Here is a 26,401-nt window from a genome sequence, read left to right on the forward strand (position 1 = left end):
TAATGCCAAAGGTAAATAGAAAACACAGTGAAAAATGCTATTGTTTTAATTATTTTTCTTCTCATATCTAATTTTTAAATAATTGCAAAAAGAAATTATTATAAAATAATGTTGATAGGTTATGATACATAAAGATGCAATTTCATGACAATAAGCACTAATAAAGGGGAGAGAAAAATATATCAAAGCAAAGCTTTGTATACTATTGAAATTGTTGGCATTAATCTGTTCAAAATTATTTTATGTGAAGATGTTTATTATAATCACTAGGGCAATCATTAAGAAAATATTTCAAAAATATGTAAAAAAGACACCAAAGACATCAATGGTATGCTAGAGGATGCCTATCTCAAAATCAGGCATTAATGAATAAATACAGGAACAAAAAAGAGAGATGTACAGAAAAGATAGAAAATGACAAAGATAAATGCTTCCTCATTGATAAATACAGATCATAAAAATTTGACTACATTTTAAACAAGAATCAGATATTGGCACAATGTGTTTTAGAAAAAGCAGGATCAAACTTTATGCTGTCTATAAGAGACCAGCCTGCTCTATACTCAAAAGACTCAAATAGTTGAAAGTGAAAGGATGAAACAAAATTTATGTGCGTCATTGTTAATTAAATATGTCAATTTGACTGGGCCACAGGGGGCCCAGATACTTTGTCAAATATTATTTTGGGGTATTTCTGTGAGAGTGATATAGCATGAGATTAACAATTAAATCAGTAAAGCAAATTTCCTTCCCTACTGCAGATGGCTCTCTCCCAACTATTCAATTGAAAGCCTGAATTGAACTCAAAGCCCTGACCTTCCCCTGAGAAAGAGAAAATCCTGCCTAATTGGCATTGAACTGAGACCCTGTTTCCTCCTGCTTTTGGACCTATTTTCCTTCATACAGAATCTATCACAACAACTCTTGGTTCTCAGGCCTGCAGACTGATGAGAACTTAATCAAACTTGTTCTTCTGGGTTTCTATCTTGCTGACTCACCCTGGAGATGTTGGAACTTGCCAGCCTCTATAATGCATAAGTCAGATTTAATAATGAATCTCTTGTTACATATATGCATATCTTATTGACTTTCTCTGGAGGATCCTGACTAACATACTGTGAAAACAACAACCAAAAAAAGAGGTGGAATAGGATCTCTAATAACAGACCAAAATCTGACAAAATTGAAGGGAAAAAAGTACCATGTGTAGCAAGAGCTGGAGATTTTACTTCAAATATTGGATAGAACAACTAGGAAGAAGGTAAGCAAAGAAATGGAAGATATGAAAAACACCACATATTAATTAGATTACAAAAACGCATAGAACACCCCATCATACAATAGCAGCAGTGATAATTAAGCAGTAATGATAATTAAGCCATGGTCTAAAATAAGCCTCAATAAATTTAAAGTGATTGAAATCCTGTAAAATATGTTTTTCAACCAAAATAGAGTTAAATTAGAAACCAATAATGAGAGAAAACTGTAGAATTTACAAACGTGAGAAAATTAAATAACAGATTCCTAATAACCAGTGGATCAAGGAAGAGATCACATGGAACAACTTAAGATGAATGTAAAAGAAACCATATAACAAAACAAAGGTATGTGTTTTTATTTTAATAGAGCTTACAGGAAAATCTGTAGCTATAGATGTCTGTGAAAACACACTGTTTTCACAGATCAACACCTTAAGAAGCTAGAAAAAGAACATAAAGCAAAACCCAAAGAAAGGAGAAGAAAGAAAATAGCAAAGATTAAGATCAAAATAAATGAAATAAAAATTGAAAGTTGAAAATAAATCTGAAAGTTGCATCTTTGAAAAGAACAACAAAACTGACTAAGCTTTCCTTAGAGTGACTGTAAAGAGATTTTTCAAATTTCTAAAATCACAAGTGAAAATTGTGCATGGCACCAGTCTTACAGAAGAGAGAATTATTATAAGGAAATATTAGGAAAAACTGTTTACCAAAAAGTTAGATAATCTAGATGAAATGGACAAATACCTCAAAAGACACTAAAAAATATCTGAATAGACTTAACTTCGTGAAGAAACTGAATTTGTTAAATAATAACAATAGTAACTCCCATGAAAAGTCTGGACTGAGACAATTTCCTTGGTGAATTCTGTTAAGTGTTCTAAACCAGTTTTTCACAAGTTCATCTCAAAAGTAGAAGAAGAAGTACTTCTAAAAGTTTCTATAAGTCCAATATTTCATTTAAATCAATACCAGAATTTTCACAAGAAAATAAAATGACATATAATAGCCTATATGAAGACAGATATAAAAATCTTTATCAAACTACTAGTAAATTAGGTCCAACAACATTTCATATCATGATCAAGTGGAATTTATCTTGAAAATGCAATGGAGGTTTAACATACAAAATTAAATTAATATAGTATATCATATTAATAGAATAAAAATAATGATCATTTCAATAAATACAGAAAACATGATAAATTCCATCTTCTTTTCATAATAGTAATACCAAGACTCAAGAATGAAAGGGAATATCCTCAACTTCCATATACAAAGGCAGCTATGAAAACACACAGCTAACCACACACCCAATGGTGAAGGACCAAATGTTGCTTCTCAGATCAGGAAAAAGACAAGGATATCTGTACTCCTTATTTCTGCTCAACATTGTACAGGAGTCTCTAGACAGGGAAATCAGACAAGAAAAGAAAGAAAGGCAGCTAATTATAAAGTAAAGAGTAAAACTATAATGAAAGCTGACATGATTTTGTGTTTTAAAAATCCTAAGAATTGAACAAATGTCTATCAGAACTAATAAAATAGAAATGTTGCAGGATATAAAAAATATATATAAATCAATTATATTTCTATATACTTGCAAAAAACCACCTAAAAATGAGATATTAAAACACAATAGGAAGACGTCTTCGTGATCTTGAATTTGATGATATTTTCCTAGACTTAAAAAAAAGCATATGTGGCAAAAGAAAATACAGATACACTGATTTCATCAAAATTTAAAAATGTATTTTTCAAAGGACACCATGAAAAAAGTGAAACTACTACTGCAGAAGAGGAGAAAATCTTTTCAAGTTACATACATGTAAATAATTTGTATCCATAATCCTGAGAGTCAACAATTAAAAGTCATTTCTTAAAAAATGATTCACAAATTGTCAATAGACATATAGGAAGATGCACAACATTATGAATCATTAGGAATTGCAAATCAAACTTATGAGATACCACCTCACACCTATTAGAATGGCTAAAACAAACAAGGCAGACTATAACAAATGTTGGTAAGAATGTGAAGATATTCAAATCCTTATCCACTTCTGTCAGGATTGTAAAACTGGGTTGCATCTTAGAAAACTATTTGACATTTCCTCAAATTTTAAGCATAAATTGATGACATATATGATATGATATAGGATTTCCACTGTCAAAATAGCCAAAAGCATGTCAAAAAAATCTATGTAAATGTACTTTGAAGCACTATCCATTATAGTCAAAAATGAAAATAATCCAGATGTTCATAAACTGATGAATTGTATATAAAATAAATATCTGAATTTAAGTAACATTAAAAAGGAATGAAGCATTAATGCATGCTACAACATGGATGAATCTCAAAAATGTTGTGTGAAGTAAAAGAAGTCCATCACAAAAGACCACATAGTGTACATTTCCATGCATATAAATATTCAGAATAGACAAATTCATTGCGACAGAAAGTAGATTAATGGCCAGGGGTGGGACAGTAGAGAATGGGGAGTGACTATTAATGAAATTAGAAATGAGATATTTAAAATGTTCTAAATGAGACAGTAGTGATGGTTGCTTAACTCTAAATGCATTGAAAAAATTGAATTGCACATTTTAAAAGAGTGAAGAAGTATATGGTATGTAAGTTATATCTCAATAATGGAAATGAAAAGGAATGTTACAAAAAGGTCATTAATCCTATTTTAATTTCTAATAAAATCAGAATGACAGAATTTAAATTTTATCAGCAAAAGTAAAATAATTTGAGAGGTTAAGAAGACATCAAGTGAACAAATAAATGGTGAAAGTCAGATGGGCATGATAATAATTCATTTGGTTCACCACTCGGGTGAACACTCCTTGTCACTATGGTAATATTGACTGTTAAACAGTTTTAAAATACATTCATATTTAGTCAGGTTTTCTGTAATTCATATCTTTGTTGGTCTATTGGCCAAACAATGATTCCAACAAGTAAAAAATAAGAAAACTGATTTTAACATAAAAATTAGTGAATCAAAAAAATTGGTAATAGCTTTGCAATTATTTCTTGATTTAAATAATGAGTATACAGGAAATTACTATCATGTATCATTTTAACAAACCATATGCAGTTACATGATGGTATATTATACATGAAAACTCTATGATATTGTTAATCTATAAATGTTTTGTGTTTTTTATGAGTTAAAGGCCCGCATTGCAACCAAGACATGAAATTTTGTTAGTAGGTAGACAAAGACTAATTTTGGGATAAAGCTGAGCTATTACTATGGTTTAATTGTAATCTGTTGATGTAGGAAATTTTAGGTTTATTTTTTAAAACAACTGATAGAAGAAGAAAAAATTAGTTTAAAAAATACTTGGTGTGTCTACATTTAAAATGTAGTTAAAAATGTTCAGTTTCATATTTGTGACTCTTAAAAGTATACCCCTTTTTCTAATTATTATACATTATCCTAGTCTCAATGTTAGTTGTAATCTCTTCTACAGACTTATATTTAGCCTATTTTAGTATTTCTTGAAAAATGTCTTTCTATAACATGTAGCTCTTCACCTGTAATCCTATGCATTTATAATCTAACATTTCAGGGTAATTTTAATTTAATGCAGTTCAACAACCATATAAAAAGGATTTTTATTTTTTTATTTTTTTTCTCCTTCTGCACTGTGCTATTTTTTTTTATTGGTTGTTCACAACATTACAAAGCTCTTGACATATCATATTTCATACATTAGATTGAAGTGGGTTATGAACTCCCAATTTTACCCCAAATGCAGATTGCAGAATCATGTCCGTTACACATCCACAATTTTACATAATGCCCTATTAGTAATTGTTGTATTCTGCTACCTTTCCTATCCCCTACTATCCCCCCTCCCCTTCCCTCACATCTTCTCTCTCTACCCCATCTACTGTAATTCATTTCTCTCCTTGTTTATTTTCCCATTCCCCTCACAACCTCTTATATGTAATTTTGTATAGCAATGAGGGTCTCCCTTCATTTCCATGCAATTTCCCTTTTCTCTCCCTTTCCCTCCCATCTCATGTCTCTGTTTAATGTTAATCTTTTCTTCCTGCTCTTCCTCCCTGCTCTGTTCATAGTTGCTCTCATTATATCAAAGAAGACATTTGGTATTTGTTTTTTAGGGATTGGCTAGCTTCACTAAGCATAATATGCTCTAGTGCCATCCATTTACCTGCAAATTCCATGATTTTGTCATTTTTTAGTGCTGCGTAATATTCCATGGTGTATAAATTGGAAAGCAGTATGGAGATTCCTGGGAAAGCTGGGAATGGAACCACCATTTGACCCTGCTATTGCCCTTCTTGGACTATTCCCTGAAGACCTTAAAAGAGCATGCTACAGGGATACTGCCACATTGATGTTCATAGCAGCACAATTCACAATAGCTAGACTGTGGAACCAACCCAGATGCCCTTCAATAGATGAATGGATAAAAAGAATTTTTATATTCAGATTGGACCATAATAAAAGAATCTTATGTGATATAAATCCATTATGCTCATTCACTAAATATTACTTCTCATTAAACTCTGATTATATATTGCCAAAGTCAAGGATCCAGGAAACCTGTGAAAATAGTCAATAATATTCTATTATTTCTCACTACTCTTAAACTACTTGTGGTTTATATTTTAGATAGGGAATATTTTTGGTTCTTAATGCATAATACTTATTCTTCTTCATTTTCAATCTTATAAATATTGAATTCAGTACTCTCCTGAAAGTGACTTTTTAAATTATTTTCCTGTATTTTTATTATGCTAATTCTGATGATTCCACCAAAATAAACCTTGAAGTCATGTTTTATTGTCACAATGCATTGAAACACGAAAGAGGTTACCAACTATTCATTACTTTATATCATTTAAGACATTTCAAAAAGGCACTTAGGTAATGCTAAATTTGAGATTAAATATCAAGGATAATATTCATTTTCCTTTGTACTATTTACTTATATTAAGTCTCAATGATTATGTAATCATTTTAATGACTAGGCTAAATACCTTAGTTACTATAAAAGTACTATCAAGGTCTCTGTCACATCCAAACATGTTCTTGATTTGGAGATTTACAATATATCTTATAAAAAACCCATGCTCAAAAATAAACCCACTTTTATTTCTAGTAAAGTTTGGATTTTCATCAAATATGAAATAGCCATCGGATCTTGTTCCAGCAATCAGTAATTGATTTTCATGGTTTGCTTTTAAGAGCAAATTATTTTTAGGACACATTTTTTCAAAGCTATATAAAGTATTCACTATAGTTTTTCAGTTTTTCTTTTTTTATATTTTTAAAGAGAGAGTGAGAGAGGGGAGAGAGAGAGATTACTTTTTTAATATTTATTTTTTAGTTCTTGGCGGACACAATATCTTTGTTGGTATGTGGTGCTGAGGATCGAACCCAGGCAGCACGCATGCCAGGCGAGCACGCTACCGCTTGAGCCACATCCCCAGCCCCAGTTTTTCAGTTTTTCTTATAGCATATTTTGTTCATCAAAATCTTTACTTATTTAAGTGATATCGTTTTAGCTGCAACCTTAGATATTATTTATATATTCTAATTTTATGTGTAGTTTACGTTATTTTAGTATGATAATCAGTAGTATTACAACATTTTAAAAAATTTTGCGGATAAAATTATATAGACCACCACCTCATTCTCTCACCCAATTTACTCTACTGCAAACCAGGGTAGTGGAGGTTTGAAAACAGATTCTTTAAACCAGACAACCTGGATTAATGCCTCAATTTAACCCAATAATGGCCATGTGACTCCTAAGTAGATTAAACTTTTTGGTTTGGACTTCACTACCACTAAAGGGAGATTATTAATAGTAGCTATTTCTTAGGATTATAATGTTAATAAATGAGTTAGCAATCTGACATGTGGGAATTATTTAATAATATTTGTTAACTATTATTATTATTATATGCTTAGAACATGTTTGCTATAAATTTATTTATTTTTATTAAGCATTAAGAAAATTTCCAAACACTAGAATTTCTAACTTGTCCTTAAAACAGCATCTATTTTTAACAGCTTGAATTCAGGAACAAATTAAATGTCACAAAATCCACCCACTGTAAGTGTACAACTCAATGATTTTAATTAATTTAGATATTTGTTGCACCATCAAAACAATATTTAAGAAATTTTCATCACCCCAAAATATCCCTTTATGTCTGTTTGCTGAAAATCCCAGAAACACTCCTAGTCCCAGGTGACCACTGATGTTATTTCTGTGTCTATAAATCTGTCTTTTAAACACATTCTGTAGAGATGCAATCATATAGTAACAACCTTCTGCACCTGGCTCCTTTCATTTAACATAATGTCTTCAAGGTATATCCATGTCGTTGCATGTATCAGTAGCATCCTCCATTTTACTGCTGAACAGTACTCATTTTATTGCTGAAAACCATGCATTTTATTTATCCATTCATCAGTTCAACAACATATGGATTATTTCCAGTTTTTTACAACCATGAAAAATGTTGCCATGGAAATTCATGTAAAAATATTTTTTCAAACATATGCTTTTATTTCTCTAGGGGAGATGGATAGGACTGGAAATAATGAGTTGTATAATAGGTTTATATTTAACTTTTTAATAAATGTCTCTAATAAATGCCAAAATGTTTTCCAAAACTTTGGAAGTACTTTGCCTTTCACCAGCAATGTGTAAGTGATGCAGTTTCTCCACATTTTGGACAACACTCGGTATTATCTGTCATTTGATGATAGCCATTCCTGCAGTATCCATTTGTGCTCTCAATTTGTACTTTCCTAATGCCAAATGACAGTTAGCATGTTTGTGTATGTTTCTTGCCATTCCAATATTGATTTTGGTAAAATATTTATTTATTGAAAGCTCTGTCCAGCCATTATTATTTTAAAGTTTCTACTATAATTTGAATCAATCTATTAGTCCACCGGGGAATATCATATAGAATAGTTACAATGCCCTCAAAATCCACTTTGCTCAGCCAGGTGTGGTGGTGCATGCCTGAATCCTAGCAGCTTGAAAGGCTATAACAAGAGGATCACAAGTTCAAACCCAGCCTCAGCAATGGTGAGGTGCTAAGCAACTCAGTGAGAGCTTGTCTCTTAAAAATACAAAGTAGGTCTGGGGATATGGCTCAGTGGTTGAGAGTCTCCGAGTTCAATCCTCAATACCCCCCTTCCCCCCAAAAAAATCCTCTTTTCTCTGCTTATTCCTTTCTCCCTAACAGCTGGCAACCTCTGATCTTTTTACTATGTTCAGAGCTTTGCCTTTTCCATGCAAACTATCTATTTTGGGTATTGATTATATCAGTACAAGTTCAAGGACTATAACACACACACACACAACAAATATTAATATATTATTTGTGGCACAGGATGTTAATGTGAGGTAATTGTGCTCATGTGGGGAAGGGAGTATATAAAAAAATCTCTATAACTTCCCTCAATTTTTCTATGAACTTAAATTTTCTCTTAAAATAAAAAAAAGAGATCCATATATCTGGAGCCTTAATAATAAATAGTATCTATACCATGCTCAGAATACAATGTAAATATATGAATACTCTAAATTTATGTACACAAACATTAATCTTTAAATGAAAATTTAGATCATTGAATTAAATCTGTCTATAAATGAAGTGAAATGTAATATATCCTTTAACCCAGTTATTTCACTCACAGATTTAAAGTTTAGGGAAATTCCTGTGCAAGTTTGCAAGGATACATAGACATGGCTGTTTTATTTTGGCACTGTTCACAGAAGTGCCAGAATTAGGATAATCAAGAGAAGCTGGAAGTTGGAGACAATGTTAAGAAAATGAATAAGTAAATTATACTGCATTTGTACATGGATACATGTACAATCACCATTATATAAACAATTTCATATGTATAAAATTGAATTATAGCTATATGAATTAAGCACAGAGGACTTATTTAATGGGACATACTTTATATGATAAGTACTTTTCAAAGTACAGACATAAAACTCATTAGACAACTGCATAAACAGAGAAGTGGGGATTAGGGTTGAAGAATAAGAAAAAGGTGAGTTAGGAGAATAGCTTGAGACAAAATGCAGAATAACATGAGATGACCTCTGTGTACCTGAGATGAACACTAAAGAGAAACAACTACAAATTTATTTACCTAAATAAAAATTTTTCACCAATTATTAATCATTTTATCCTGTTAGGAAAATAAAGTCTATAAATTTATTTGTTTATTATTTTCATTGTACTTACTTAAGATGGAGAAAGAAAAGTATGGACAAACATTCTTTCTCACAGTAATTCAGAGAGTGGAAAAGCATAAATAGAACAATGACCATGGATGACTTCTTGAGTAATATTTTATCACCATTTTCTCTCATTAGAGTAAATACAAGAGGAAAAATGTTAGGAAATAAAAGTATAAAATCATTCCAGAGGAATAATACTCAGTGTAAATAATTCCTCCCTTTTATCTCTAGTGACAAAAATCAAGGAATTATTTTACAAAAAAGCAAAAAGGAGATGAAATATCTGAATTTTCTTTAACTGATTTCTTTTTTTATTTTAACTTCATTGTGTAGTAGAAACAGATTTATCATTTTGAAACCAACAAAGTATGGCATTTTGGCTTTCCCACTCTAACCTTGTGTGGATTTTCTATTTGCATATTCCATCTCAACTGCAGTATTTCTCAGTATCAAGGACTAGATACACAGCAGAGCTGTACTTCTTAATGTATCATCTGTTCACAATGGTTTTGCATAATGGCTCTGTGTTGATTGGAGATGTGCACTTAATCGCAGCAATCCATACAACACGCTGTAATGCTCCACACTTAAATTAGCTCTTCCACATATTAAGAGGAGGGCGAAGTGAGGGGAAAATTCATCTAGAGGTTAAAGGAGAATTCACATAGCTTTCCCACAACTAATATGTCATAAAATATTAAATGATAGTTCATTTACTCTTACTGGCCCCTTTCATTAAGAACTTTTTGAAGAGTAAAGTATGAATAAATTCTACACATCTTTTGTTGCAGTGGGAGGGAAATAGTTTATTTAAAACAAGGGCAAACTGAGGAAAAAGTATCCTATTTTAATCTCAAATTTAATGCATATGTTCTTCATCTTGGCTTTCAAAATCTAAAATTAGCATAGATAACTGGACATGCTACTGTTTTAATAAAAATATCATTCATTATAACATTCTTTAAAGATCACTATTGAACCACAGTTGGCTATTATTTCACATTTAGAAATATCAATTTTAGCTGTTTAATTTGATAAGGTAAACTGTATAGAGAAAACAACCTATGCTGATAGCACAGAAATTTTTTTATTAAAAATTTCAAATTTATTAAAATTTGTTTATTCTCAGTCTTTTTCAGTGCTAGATATTTTTCTCTTTCATAAAAATAAATTTTAAAACATATTTCTGATAGTATTTAAAATGCAAACAAGTAATATTAAAGATACACTAAGACATTATTAACAAATAGAGTTAGCATCTATGGCCTCAAAAAAGGTTAAGAAACGTGATGGAGAACAAATACTAAATGGAAATCTGGGATTTAAGCCCAAGCAATTTAACTTCAGGGAGTGTATTTTTAATTAATATAATAGGCTGTCAGTAAGACCATCTGCAGAGAGATTGAGCTTGATTCTGAGAACTGAACGGAGAATAGCCCTAAGGATGGTCACAATGGAGAAGGACATACATAAGTTTATACAACTTCCTGTTTTACCCTAAAGTGCATACTTCAAGTGAATTTCTCAAGTACATTTAGCTTGGAATATATGTTAGCACTGCATATTTGTCCATTGATAAATTAAACTGATAACTGAATTATAACTGAATGAAAGGTTCAGAAAAATTGGGGGGGGGGGAGACCAGAAAAGAAATATTCAGACCATTCTTTTAGATATTTTACTGACATCAAATTTCTTTATATATCATGAAGTTATGATTAGGATGAAGTTATGATTCAATCTATTATGCTAACCAAGGTATAATTGATTGCATGGATTCTATGACCTATATAAAAATGAATTAAATTTTAATCATTAATTTCGTCATGACAACAATCTTTATTATAACATAAAAAATAAAGATCCTTTTGGTTTTCATAAGTGTGATGATTACTGAGTGTTCAAGTGGCTGTTCTGGGAGATGTGCCTTGCTCTGAACCTTGTTACCACATCTGCACATTACCCATCTGCTGTTAAAAAAAAAAATGCTATGGAAGATATTTTTCTTAGATAAATTTAAACTCCTTCATTTTCTCCTGAGTTCTTATTTCTTTTTAATAAATGATATGATTCCACCTTACTCTGATCTCCCCTCCTGTGGCCCATTAGTCACCCTAGAAATTGTCTAAAAAGAACAAAAAATTATCTTTCTTATTACCTTCCAATACCTATCATACACAGTCGTGTTCAATTTTCAATTTTTTATCTTTTTTCATTTTTTTTACAATTCTATAACAACTAAAGGATAAAGTCTAACTCTAAATAATGACAGATCTGATCGTTCACGATCTCTTTCCCCTCTATACATAATTCCAGGATATTATATTTTCACTTCCCTGAACACAGTTGTTTCAAAATGTGTTCAGGCTTCATCTCCTTGGTAAAAATTTACAGACTAGCCCTGGCAAACTACCCTAAAAAGAGTTTAATTATTGTATTTGCACATAAAGGTGAACACTAAAAATTTTCATTATGTGGACTCGTCATTTTCAGTATGTTAACAGTACTTGTATGAAAGTCAATGTTAATTTTTTTTCTTATAAGCATAAATACCAAAAGAAGTTTATAGATAATTCTTTCAAGTTATTAATGTACCAACTAAGTATAACATAACTAACTTTATCATTTACACCATTTTCATTAAATAGATGGAAGGCTGATGGCTTTGATAAGTAGATAACACAGAAAACAAGATTCAGGGAGGGAAGGAGAGAAAGAAAGACGCACACAGGCAACTGCACTTAAAGAGTAGCTTTGAGTACTAAATAGTTAATTTTTCAACCAATAAATCTCTAAAACTACATGGATCTGAAAGTTTTTATAATTATTAGACATTTTTAATGCTAATTCAAGAACTTTCACAATATTTTAACAAAAAAGTTATTAATAAATTTAAATCTTTCATAAAAAATTAAAATATACTTTTTATAAATGTAGAAAATTATTCCCTAAGAAATTGACTAGTCAAATTTTCCTCAAAGAAAATATTTAAGAAAATAACAGAACATGTTTTATGTTCAACTTTAAATTTGAAATGCCTATATTGAAATAAAAGAAGTATTAAAAATATTATTTCTCATTCTTCATATAGTTTCCATAACTGGTTTTTATATATTATATATGAATATATAAGTATGTATAATATTATATTGTGTATACTGTATATATCATATATATATTTTATATATGTATAAATATTTATACATTATATAATTATAAATAACTCTTAAACATCTATATATCTATATATGTTATATGGATACACAGCTTTCACAGCAATAGTTCATATCAATGGCAGCAATGTTTCTTTTCAAGATAATCTATCTAGTATGAATGATGAAACAAAAGCCTACTGGCTGATAGCTGTGAAACAGCAAATGTCTACCAGAAAAAAAAGACAGGAAGTTGGATAGGATGGCTGTTCAATAAGGCTCTGTCACATAAATATAGCATTCAGCAGCCAATACTTAAAGCAACCCACTAAACTGTTAGCCACTAGTTGTGGTTTTCAGACCTTCTAAAATTTAGATTTAGGATAAGTTGCAATTTTCCATTTTTCTTTTTTTTTTCCTGTTTTCTTTCTCCCCATGTTCCACCCCTTTTCTTTTCTATATTTATGGGAGGGAACAAGGATATGGGCAAAAGTAAAAAAGAAAAAAAAAAGAGCAACAACATCAACAAAACCTCTCTCCATTAGATATTTTGTGGAGGTCTGAAATTGTATTTAAGTTCATGTTACATAACAATGAATCAAGAAATTACTCTCTCACTGCCATAAAGAGAAAATAATTGTTTGCTTTATAACAGTATGGCAAATTGGGCTGTGGCTGTAGCTCAGTAGTAGAGCGATTGCTTAGCATGTGTGAGGCACTGGGTTTGATTCTCAGCACCACATATAAATAAATTAAAGATCCATCAACAACTAAAAGAAAATAGTAATATATACATATATATGGAATTAAAGAGGTACATAACACAACCTAAAGAAGGCCACAAAAGAAACCAGATGACAGAAAGAAAACTTGTCTGACAATGAAAACACAGAAACAATATAAACATCAAATTATATTTACAAAGCCTAATGAAGAAAAGCAAAACCTCGGTGGTACAATTAATAATAGGACTTTTTACTTTTTTATATTTTTTTCTTTGTTTATCGTTAGTGCTGGTGGTGCTGAGAATGGAAACCAGGGCCTTAGGCATGCTAGAACACGGGAATCGACCATTGAGATACAACCTTAGTCCCAGAGTTTTTATCCTTTAGATTGGCAATATGGCCTGATAAAATAAGATCCAAGCCCAAAGAGTACAATGCAGAACAAATAAAGTATGGGACACAAAAAAAGAGTATTAGAATCAGAAACAAAGCCCAAAAAACATCCTTATTGAATGCTGCCTTGAAGTGTAATATTAAGCCATGTATCACCCTAAAAATAAGATGTTTTAAACTAATGTCCTCTTTCTTGGAAAAGGTGTCATTTTTTTGACAAAATAAAAATTTACCCCACTCTATATCGATACAGATTAGACTGAGAAATGCTTTCTTAAAATTCTATTTTTTAAGCTTGAAAAAATTAAATCATTAAGCATTATTATGAAGGAAAATCAATCTCCACCATATTATGTGAAAATTTTAGCTTCAAGAAATCCGTTTACTGATAATTCCATTCCATTGAATATTTACCCAGTGAGTTAGCGTGGATACATCTAAAGGTTATATTCTAAATAATCTTTTTGTAATAATAAAAACTAAAAATCACATGTTTCTATATGCAAAATATAGAACAGATAATATTTTAACAAATTTGGGCAAAAATTTCTCAATTACCTGAGTTAAAGATTCATGGACATATTAAATGAATATCTCATGATACACATTAGAAACCACATTTAATCTTAGGAGTCAAAACGGTGTGAAGAGATATTACCTCATTGTAAATTTAGAGGGAAATATTGCTTTAGTATTCTCCTGAGTTGCTTATATATCTAGCATTTCAACTGTGCATGTTGTCTTGGTGGACTTGTTCCACAGACAACAAAATATGTGAGAAAGAATAATTTATAAAGAAGAGAAATTTATTTTTTACAATTCTCTAAGTCAAAGATCAAAATGCCAGCAGATTTGGTGTGTGGGAAGGGCTACTCTCTCCTTGAACAGTAGTGCCTCCCAGTAGCATCCACAGAGCTGAGGTAGAAGCAAAAGGGCACAGGGTGCTCTCTTCAACCTCTCTCACAGGGCCACTAATCCCATTCACAAGGGCCCTACCCCAATCACTTAATCACCTCCTAAAGACCCAGTCTCTTAACAGGATATATCACACTGGAGATTGAGTTTCAACCTATAAATTTTGAAGGACACAGACTGCAGGACCCGTCAGACATTGGAAAATGTCTACAGTAGAAGGAAAGTCCCACCCAGCTGCATAGTGATATCTAGCCCACTTTGTTAGCTTTCTGCTTTTCTGGGAATCCCTTTTTTAACTCAATCCTCCTTACAAAATATATCTCTGTGATCTCTAGAAAACAAATCAATGAGATCATTAGTTCATTGATGAAGATACAAATAATAGGAATAAAACCCCACTATAAAATTTCAAAGTAAACTAAGATCCTTCTTATCAGGATATCTGTACCCCGCAGGACAGTGTCCTAGGGTTTTCCTCCATCCAATGATTTGGGCACCCAGTTTGCAGGTGATTAGAAATAATAGCTAGCATTACAGATGAGTCACAGAAGAATGTATTAAAAATAGAAGTGGCAGCCGACAGAATAGGGACATAATTCAGAAAGACTGTAATTTTACTATAACAATATGTTTTCATAATGGTAATTCTTAATCACCAAGAAAAATGAAATAATATATTCTGTAATTACTGCCTTCTTAATTGTAATGGGACAATAGTGATGATCACTTTGTAAGAAGTAGTTCATTTAAGAGGATACTTGTAGATTTTATTTGACTTTAAACATTTTGGCACTTGAACATGTAGGAATCAGTATATTAATAAAAAATAATTTATACCAAACTACCCATTCATTATTTAATAACACAAAATATATTGACTTTCAATTTTAGGTCTAATTATTTACTATTGTATTCTTTATTAGATACTAGAGGATACAAACTATATTCTCAGAAGGTGGTATAGGAAAACAATATATTTGAATACATATACATTTAAAATATTTTTTAAACTCTGACATGAAGGATATAACAATATATATACTAGAATACTGGGCTAAATAAAATTACTCAGAGGTTCACATTAATTAGATTTATATATTTAATTATCTTTTATTTCTGTTTCTAAACATATATTTACCATAAATTTATATATATTTTAAGGGAAATATTTTTTTAATTTTCAAGACATTTGGGTGATTATGAATTTGCTTATCACAAGATTGTAATGGTAAATACAAAGTAAAGCCTTCACTATGTAGAATGAGAACTCGGATTTCCAGCACTATTTCTCAATGTGCTATTTTGCACATTCAATGCTACCAGAACATACAATAGCTTCTTGTTTCCTAAGCTCACCATGTGTTATAACTTAGATATGAGGTATCTACCAAATGTTCATGTGTGATACAACGCAAGGAAGTTTAGAGGTAAAATGATTGGGTTATAAGAGCCTTAACCTAATTGAGTGCATTTAATCCTCTGTTAGGGATTAACTTGTGTGAAAAATGTAGGCAGGTGGGGTACAACTAAAGAGGTTGTCATTGTGAGCATGCCTTTGGAGTATGTATTTTGTTCTTGGTGAATAGAGGTCTCTCTCTGCTTCTAGGTGGCCATGTCCTGGGCTTGCTTTCCATCATCACATCCCCTACCATGATGATCTTCTGTACCATCTCAGGCCCTGAGGAATGAAGTTAGCTATCTATGGACTGAGACCTCTGAGAGCATGAGCCTTAAAATAAACTTTTCCTCATCTAATTGTTCTTATTGGGTCTTTGTGTCACAGCAGTAAAAAGGCTGACTAAAACACCATGTACTCTCTCAAATCTATAAATTCCTCTCCTCTGGAATGATCCTATAAAATAACCTGACATAAAGTGGCTGGGTTCAAAGATCACTACTTCTATGAAGATCGTCTTCTCTTTCTTCAATCAGAAAAACTGTTCATGAAAAACCTAAGACCTGAGAGAAATTGCCCGTGAGAATTCTCATAACATAAATCAATAAACAACTTCAAGAACATCTTTATTGCAAGTTTAATAATGCACTACTTCTTATATAGTGGTCTTTAGTACAGGCAATCCCATCATCTCAAAGCATAGATCTACATGGACTGGTAATTTATAGTTGAAAAGTAAAAATCCCTGATAGCCAGGCTTATACAGGGATACAATGCAAAATATCAGATAGTACAGAGGTTGTTCCCCAGATCTAAGGTTGTCTTGAGACTAACTGGTAATACAGAATTGTTCTAGTTTATATAAGGACCATAGCAGCTGTATGTTATTGTAAATTTGACTTTAAGATTTTATTTAAAGGAAAGAATAGGCAGCTAATAATTAGCTTGAAAACAATTGATCCAGAAAATGGATGGACTAGCTTTTTGCTGAGCCTCTCATAGATTTGGGGGCAGCAGCAAGTTAGATTTTCCATTATTCCATGTTGCCAATTACACTGTGTTTACATTCCTACAGACAGTGGAGTTTGGGGTAGAGTTGATATGTTTTTTTTAAATCCCAGCCATTATAATGAATTCCTAGAATAAAGCCATTCACTTCCTGTGAATTAGCCAAGAACAGGCCCACAGGGAGGACTGGAATTATGCTAATTAGATAATGATACACATCAAGAGTATATTAAAAACCTTGCCAAAAAATATTATTTACAAGGTTCAGAAATAACATTTTATTTTTTCAAATAGAATCTGTCATTATTAAACATATAACTACATTGCAAATAAAAATTATTAGCAAATGACTTATTCTACTCTTTTCTTACATATTCATGATTGTTGGGAGTAGCAAATGAATTATGATCCTTGAACTGTCTGGAGACAGAGATGATGCCCCTCCTGGGAACTCTGGGGTGCAAATGCATCAATTTGAGTCTGCCCACCTGCTGTGGTGCTGCCCTGTTCAAAGGGAAATTCCTTGCCAGCCGTGGATTACCAGTTCTTAACCTTGGTTCAAATGACCAGCTGCCAGGGGTAGAGAATTATGGGCACAAGCTGATAGTTCTAATTGGACTGTTTATACCCTCAGTTTGGGTTCTGTTTATCTTGAAGAAACTGTCTCACAACAAATCCTTTTGATGTTTAAACCTATATAATATATGTATCAAACTTGCTTGTTGACATTATTTCCCTATCAAGGTTTAGTGACCCATCAGGCCCCAGTTTTTTCTCTATTTGGGTATCTGTTTGTCTTTTCTCCATCCCCTCACCTCCCAGTCCAGAGACCTGAAGCAATGGCCATGCAGGATAAGGCACATGCTCATAATCATTTGGGCTGTGTAAAATGCTGGGATAACATGAAGAACTGTAAATAATTCTGTTTTTATCATTTATCATCATCATCATTGTAATCACTTCAATTTGTTGGTCCATCTTGTATGATAACCAGTTATATATGTAAGTCTTTAGTTTAATGATAAGGAAAATTATTTTTCAGCTCCATCTGGCCAGATTTAAAACAAACTCTTATAATTTAACTCAGAATGTTTCAAAATTCTAACTACAAAAATATATGCATTTAGAAAACAGATAAGGTGAGTGATTTTTGTTTTTTAAATGTGCACATGTGTCTAGCATATGGCTTAGTTTTTTCCATGTGGTGATCAAACAGTACCCTGAGCACGAAGTACTATGATGTAATAAAAAATATATTCATTTCCATGAAATTATCCTTTGTGTTGAGGTGTATTATTCAAGGTAGATGATAATATTAAGATAATAATCATAGTTGACATCTGCTAAGTGGTCATCATATAAAAAGCTTTATGTCAAATACTTGGTGTGTAATTTCTCATTTAATTTTGAGGAAGCTGTTATTATGGTTCACATTTTATAAATAAGTTCACTGAGTCAGTTAAGGTAAATTGCCTCTTACCTCAAATTTAAAAGTGATGCAAGTGGCACATGAAGATTGATCAGCACAGATTACAGTTAAACTCCATACATAAAATCTTAAATGTTTGGCTAAAAATTCCATTTCATGTAATTAATGAGAGGAATAATAATTTCCCCAAATTATATATTTCACCTGTAAGTAGGTGAATGATAAAATTTGTCCAATAGGGTTAATGTGAAAAATGATTAGTTAACAGAGAAAACATTAAATGATAGCCATTATTACACTGGAGTTTCTCAGTTTTGATCAAGGAAGAACATTATCCAAGAAGTCTTTTGTGAATGTAAATTTTATAATAAGGGAAAAGAGGAGATCTTCCGGACACTGGCTTTGGACATCTCCCTTTTCCAGAGACTGTATAAATAGCTCATCAATAAAAGAGTAATGGACTATTGAAAGTAGGAGGCCCCCAGAGAGAAAGGAAACAGTATGGAAAACATAAAAAAACACAAACTCTAATTTCTTTCATATTTCCCAGAATAAAACTGAAAAGTCTTGGGGGGTCTACAAGTCTTGGCAGTATTTGTTCCTTCTCCCCGTCATATTTCTGATTTCATTTTTTTCCCGCTACTACCTCTTCTAAACTTCTCTGTCTTGGTCACTTGATTCTGGTCACAATCCCTCATTCCTTTTCTTCCCAAAGGAACTTCATGTTTCTGCTTCAGTAATGTGTCCTACGGCTGGCTCAGTTGCTTCTTCCAGGAATCCATGTAAATATTTCCACTTGAAAGGAAACTTTTCTGATTGCAAAATAACACTTTTTACCACTTTAGACAATTCTTTTCATTTAAACATTTTGATGCTTAAACTTAACATTTCCTAACAAATTTCATGTTCAGTGGTTTAATTTTACCATCTATCTTTCCCTGAACCTTCCACTCTAATGTAAGTACCATGACTATAGGAATTTTGTTCATTTCACTGCTGTATCACTAGCTATTAGATAAGTGTCTGCCACATAGTAGTTCCAATACTCTGTAAATACTTCTTGAATTGACTTCTAACATTATTTGAATCAATCAGTTGGATTGACTGTGGAAAATTCATATTTTAGAATCCATGAAAAATTAGGGCTGATTTTAAATGTTTATTTTTTAACAATAATGCTTCTATTTTAACAATCATTTGAAGTATCATATGATGAAGAGAATAGATCTAAAAATACAAATAATTTTAGATTACAATATATTGACCAAGCATCCCATACTTTTTTCTTTTTTAAGTACATTCTCAATATTATGCAAGCATGTAAGCAAGCATGTAAAAGCATTTAAATTTTCAAATACATTCTATTCAATTATTTTTAAAAAATCACAATCATTTGAAATCAGTTTCATGCAAATTTTCAATAATTTTATACCTTGTATTAAAGCATTTCATGTAAAATTAATTTTATAATGGCATCAAATGGTAACTTTTTAGATAATAAACTGTGAATATTTAAAACAATCTTATAGATTATTTTATGTTAAACATAGTAATTCTTGTTAAATAATAATAACATGTATATAGAATTTACATCATAAATATTACAAAATTTAAGTGTATAAATGAATATCATTTAGAGGAAATCAAAATAATGACAAAATTTAGTTTACACACTCTTACAACTGTTGAACAATTGAGCAACTGTGTAGCTCTGCTTTTTTTTTTTTTTTTTTTTTTTTTTTTTGCCTGTGCAAACTATTGGCAATAATAATCTAAATCAAATTAGGTCAATACTCTGATTAATTTAATTTTTTGATAGTGAAGAACTGTTTCTTCACTAATACCTTTGTCACTATAACTTTTCATTACAATATTTTTATTTATTTGAAAGCATACAAATAATTTAGTTTTCTCTTTTTTCTCTACACCATGACACTTTGAACCTATTTCTTTCCATTCACAGAATCTTTGTACAACAAAAGAGCAGTGAGATCTGTGCAAATTAGTTTCCCTTGGGCTCACAGGATGCCTTGCAAGTAGACTGCACACACTCTACCTGCTGCCTCTGACTCTTGTTTGCCAAGATCTGAGCTATCTTAAACATAAAACACCAAAAAAGGCCAAAAGCAGAAACCTCAATCTATAATGTAATTGAAACTCTAATGTCATCTCACTTGGCCACAGCGTAGACAAATCCCACATTTTCTATTACTATAACCAATACATAATTATATTCTATAATGGTTTTGTAAGAGAATGTATCATTTCTCTTTATAGATCAATAGAGCTTGTGCATTAATGGCTGTAAGCACTGGAAATATGAATGACCTTTTAAAGCACATGTATATACCATCTGTGCATTATTGTTTCATAATCACATTATGTTTAGTTTAGATGTATTTCAGCAGTTGCTACAAGGTGAAAAACATTTTTACATTGACTAATATTATATATTATGATCACTTTCTGTGGGAAAAGTTAAAGAGGAAAATTGAAAATATCTAATGATTACAACTTTAAAAGTATTTTTCTTTTGTGTATTTTTCTGCCTGAGCAATTAAAATGACTAATTTGATTTTATTATTAATACCTGGAATAATTCATTCCTAGAATGCCAAAAATTTTACAGGTTATAATAATATTTTTAAAAATTGTCTTGATCTACCACAAAGACATTATTGTAAGTCACATTAAATTTATGCTCTTATCAATAAAAGACATGCCATTGTTTGCTCAGAAGTAAAATCAGATTATGCCTTCTTTCCAATTTATCTGTGCCATATCTTATATGTTATTTATAATAAATAAATTTTGATATAATTTATATTACAAAATATCAAATGATAAAAAAAATATAAAACATTTTTTCATAGGAATCAAGCTTTCAACATACATTGTCAATATTATGAGAAATTCCTGGACAATCCAGTAGAAAGTGTTAATTCTCAAGAATTATGTTGAGTGAGTTGGGATATATATAAAAATGGTATAAAAGAACAAGTTCATATTTTAAAACTTCAAGAGTTGTTTTGAATTCCACTTTTGTCATAAAGTCTACTTCCCTGCATATCAAAACTTGAAAACTTATAATTTTTAAAATATGATATATTTACATACGTCTATATATGTATATGTACCTATATTCATATTTTAAAAGAAATTCTTATTCGTGTTTATATATTTTGTGCAATATTCCTTTTGCTTATTCCCAAATCTTTCAATCATTGCTATTTTTTTTGTTTTATCTTTTTTATTGGAATATGAATGTACAAAGTACTCGAAGAAATGAAAATAATGTGTTGTTTTTAAGAACCAAGGATTTCTGCCGGAACTAGAAAGATGTGCCTGAACGTGGTAGTAGCTCTCTCTTTTAAGTATAGTATGTTACTGAGCAGAAATGTTTTGACAACACAGGCAGCTTGCAAAGGTTACGTAATAATTGCATTGCTGATTGCAGTCCTGTTTGTAGGGCAAGAAGAATACACGTGAGTTCAGTACAGGTGCAGATAAAAGGCAGAAGGGTATTCAATCACTGGCTCCTGCTTCTTCAATAATACATGTTACTTTTTCCCTTTTCAAAAAAACAGGCTCATATTTTTGTCATAGTGTAAAAACAATGAGGTTCCTCTCTTATAATTTTATTATCTTTGTGCCACAAAAGAAGGGTGACATATATTATGTGAATTTCAAACATTTATTCATAACATAAATCTATCATAATTCTGGAACAAAATATTTCCCCGACATTTCAGAGTCTTTTTGGAGCTTGCCAAATCACTGCTTTGTCCTCTACCAGAGCTCTGTAATAACATATTTGTGAAAATGATATTTAAGAAATGACAGCAAGGTTGATGAATTGGTGCTGGGTTATTGTCATTTCCTATTCATTTTTTTCCTGTCCCATACCAAAGAAATGTAGTGAAAAATAGCTTTTTATCCACGTACCAGGAAATGAACCCAAGTCTACATTGATTTCAGCTGAGAAATTAGGTGTATTGCTCCTGTATTAGTCTGAGATGCAAAGTCCATGAAAGGAATTATAAATCAGAAGTGATATAAGATTAATTTTCTGCAATTATACCAGTAGCCTATAAAATCACTAAAGAAATTCAAATGTGTTTAAGTGGCAATACTACTGTTTTAATTCTAACTTCTGTGAGTGTTGATTTAGATTTTTTGTTAGGTAAACCAGAGGCTGACAAGAGTCCACAGAAAAGTTGGCAAGCAACAGATAATTGGAACTCTCTCCTTGTTTTCTGAGTCAGTGGTTCTTGGATGGAACCCCAAACCTCTTTCTAGTAGTTTTCCAGATTATGCTCAGGCTGCTGTTTGGGGCACCATACTTTGAGAGTCACTGATGTAAAGTATTAACCAATGAGACCCTTAGGAAGCTAAGAAAAACTTATTTTCAGGTAGAAGAGAGTGTTTTACTCATAAATTACACATATTACAGGAAAACGTATGGTCAGTTACTATCTTCAGTTTTTAGACAATGTTTACTTGAATCCTGGCAAATTATGGCTATTTTAATAAAATGTATTTTTATTGTTCATTTCTCAGATATTCTACAGAATATAGGATTATTTCATCGATTCACTGATTTTGTTTAGTAAATAAATATTCCACTAGTCCCAAGGAACATGAGTTATTTTTCTGTGTTGGTAGTTTCTGAGGATGGTGACGAGTGAGCACTTTAACAAGATTAATCAGGTAAATTCTTGGAGAAGTAGACATTTGACCTGGAATATATGAAGAATTGAATTTTGCAAGATCTAAGAACTAAATGAGCATGAGTTCAAGTTTCTGAAGTAAAAACAAGCTTGACCTGAGTGGAATGGTTTTCAGTTCATTAAAAAATGTCATACAAAGTGCTATGTGGGTAACAATTAAGATGGAGCTAGAGTTTTCACGGGAAAATAAATTAGAAATAGCTAGTGGAATTTATGTATTCAATAATGCAAACATTTTCACATAATGGGAAGAACCAGACTCAATCGCATTTACTAAATGAGTCACAAGCACATACAGGAAGATGCCAAAGAGCTGGGCTGTCTGCTTAGGCAGGGCTATCTGAGATCTCATGCTGGATTGTTAAACACACACAAAGCCAGCCTGTTCATTTACATTTGAGAATTTTCCTACCCTGGAACTGGAATATTTATGTTCGCTCTCTATGAAATTCTCATTGTTAAGATGTATGAAGAGTTGAATTTCAGAATAAATTACTCTTGACAAAAATGGAATCAGAGTAAATTAAAAGGGGACAATAGTATTGCAATCCAACTGACTTATTTGAGCCCCTATGAGTCAAGTCAGATCCATGAAAAAGGATATATTTTTATAGTAGCTAGAGAGTATAACAGTTCCTTCACCTTGACCTCAGCTGAGAACACGCTGGAAATTTAACATCAAGTTCTTACTCTTTTGGCTGCTATTCTCTAGTTTCTGTACAAACCATCATCACCCTCTGCCAAAACATTTATTTTTATTTTTTTTTAGAGAGAGTGAGAGAGGAGAGAGAGAGAGAGAGAGAGAGAGAGAGAGAGAGAGAGAGAGAGAGAATTTTTTTTAATATTTATTTTTTTTTAGTTCTCGGCGGACACAACATCTTTGTTGGTATGTGGTGCTGAGGATCGAACCCGGGCCGCACGCATGCCAGGCGGGCGCGCTACCGCTTGAGCCACATCCCCAGCCCTATTTTTATTTTTTAATCAGAAGGAGTATGACACAATTTTCTAAGCCTGATTTTAGATTTGCCAATAAAGTGACGCTTTCTGAAGAGTTTTCCTGGATCACTATAATATGCTTCTCAGGAATCCTCAAATCCTTTAATTCCTCATATATTTAGATTTTGGGATATTGTTGTTTATAGCAATGACTAAACTCTCTAATTTTTTTTTTTATAATTTACATTTTAGAGTGCTGCCTAATTCTATTTTGTGGTATACTTTATAACCCACATGTTATCAACTGAATTTTGAACCCCCAAAATGCGTGTGGAAGTCCTAACTCTCATTACCAAAGACAGTGACAGCATTTGGAGATAGGTCATTTAAAGAAGTGATTAACATAAAATGAGGCCTTTGGGGTGATCCTTAAACCAATGTGATTTGTATCTTTAAAAGAGGAAAATTGAACACAAGAAGAGACACCAAGTATGTATGCACTCAGAGTAAAGACCAAGTAAAGGCAGAGAGAGGCTTGGGGAGAAATCAGTCCTGCCAAACATTGATTTTTGGACTTTTAGCCACCAGAACAGTGAGAAAACAAGTTCCTGTTTTAGCCACCCAGCATGTGGGACTTTATTATGGCAGCACTGGCAAATTCATATACCTCATCATTTCTGACTGCAAAATCATTAAAACAATATGCATTACAGTGATTGAGATGGCATTTGATTCCATGAGACAGCCCTTTGTTGGAGGGGGGGAAGCCAAGGAAGAAGAAAAGAGGGGAACAGCCAGTGAATGCAATTTCTTTCTGTTATAAACAGAAATAAAATCAAAAGATGATAGCTAAGTGTATCGGTCTCACATGCTTGGCCCCTCTTTCTCTCTCTCTCTCTCTCCTCTCTTTCTAGCCCCCAACATCCCTAAACCAAAACATTTTAAAAAATCACCTGACAAAAAAGTATTCCTAGTAGAACAATGATTTACAGATTGAGGAATTGAGGACTTTTTTTGAATTCCACAATTATTGAGAAGACACTTGCAACATATTAACAATTTCCTTAGGAGTGAGAAATGTCAGATTCTATCTTTTAGAATTAAGAATAGCATTTTAAAACAGTTGTGCTCTAGACTACAGTTTTCAATGTGGCAAAAATTCTGCTTTTATGTGACATTTAAAAAATATTTTTAAAATATGACTTTAGTCTTCTGCTACTCAGTGAGCCTTTGGAACCTGGCAAGGATTTGTGAAGTGCTCTTGCAAAACAAGGCATATAAACATGAAACATTTCTGTCAGCAGGCAGAAACAAGAGAGACTAAAACAAAGACGGTTTTCCATCTTGATAGAATTCAGGTTTGTTATGGTGGAGAAAGTAAAATATTTCATTTGTTGGTGTCAGTTTTATCATTTCATGGTATATCCTTACATTCTAGTATTATTTTAATTTCTTTAAATCCTGTGCATGATGCTTATGCTTCTAATAACTTGTCAAACTACATTTGCAGTTGTGCTAATTACATAAAATGTACATATATTAATAAAAAAAATAAAGTCATGCCAGGCACCATGAGGTATGCCTGTAATCCCAATGCCTCTGGAGGCTGAAGCTAGAGGATTACGAGTTCAAAGCCAACCTCAACTAAAGCAAGGTACTAATCAACTCAGTGAGATCCTGTCTCTAAATAAAATACAAAACAAGGCTGGTAATTTGGCTCAGTGATGAAGTGCCCCTGAGTTTAATTCCTGGTACACCCCACACACACAAAAAAAATAAGGTCATAAGTACATAAGTATTTTCAAATGTGTTTGGGCTAATAATGCAGTTTAAACTAACAGATTATGTATTTCATAAAGTACCACTAAAAATATTTGAAAAAACAATCCAATTGTTCTTGTTATAGAAAAATGTCATTTAATTAAATATCATATGAAACTGTTTTAAAAGTGTAAACAGTTAAGTTTTTATTAAGAAAATGTTGAACAGGTATGATGGTTCACTCCTGTAATCCCAGTGGCTCGGAAGGCTGAGACAGGAGATCACAAGTTCATAGCCAACTTCAGCAATTTAGTGAGACCCTGTCTCAAAATAAAAAAAATAAAAAGGAGTATGATTTAGTGGTTAAGAGCCTCTTGGTTCAATCCTTCATTTAAAAAGAAAAAAATTTTTTTAGATAGGCCCAGT

Source organism: Spermophilus citellus (assembly GCF_964194105.1).
Source record: "Spermophilus citellus genome assembly, chromosome: 8".
In the NCBI taxonomy this organism is placed as follows: domain Eukaryota; kingdom Metazoa; phylum Chordata; class Mammalia; order Rodentia; family Sciuridae; genus Spermophilus; species Spermophilus citellus.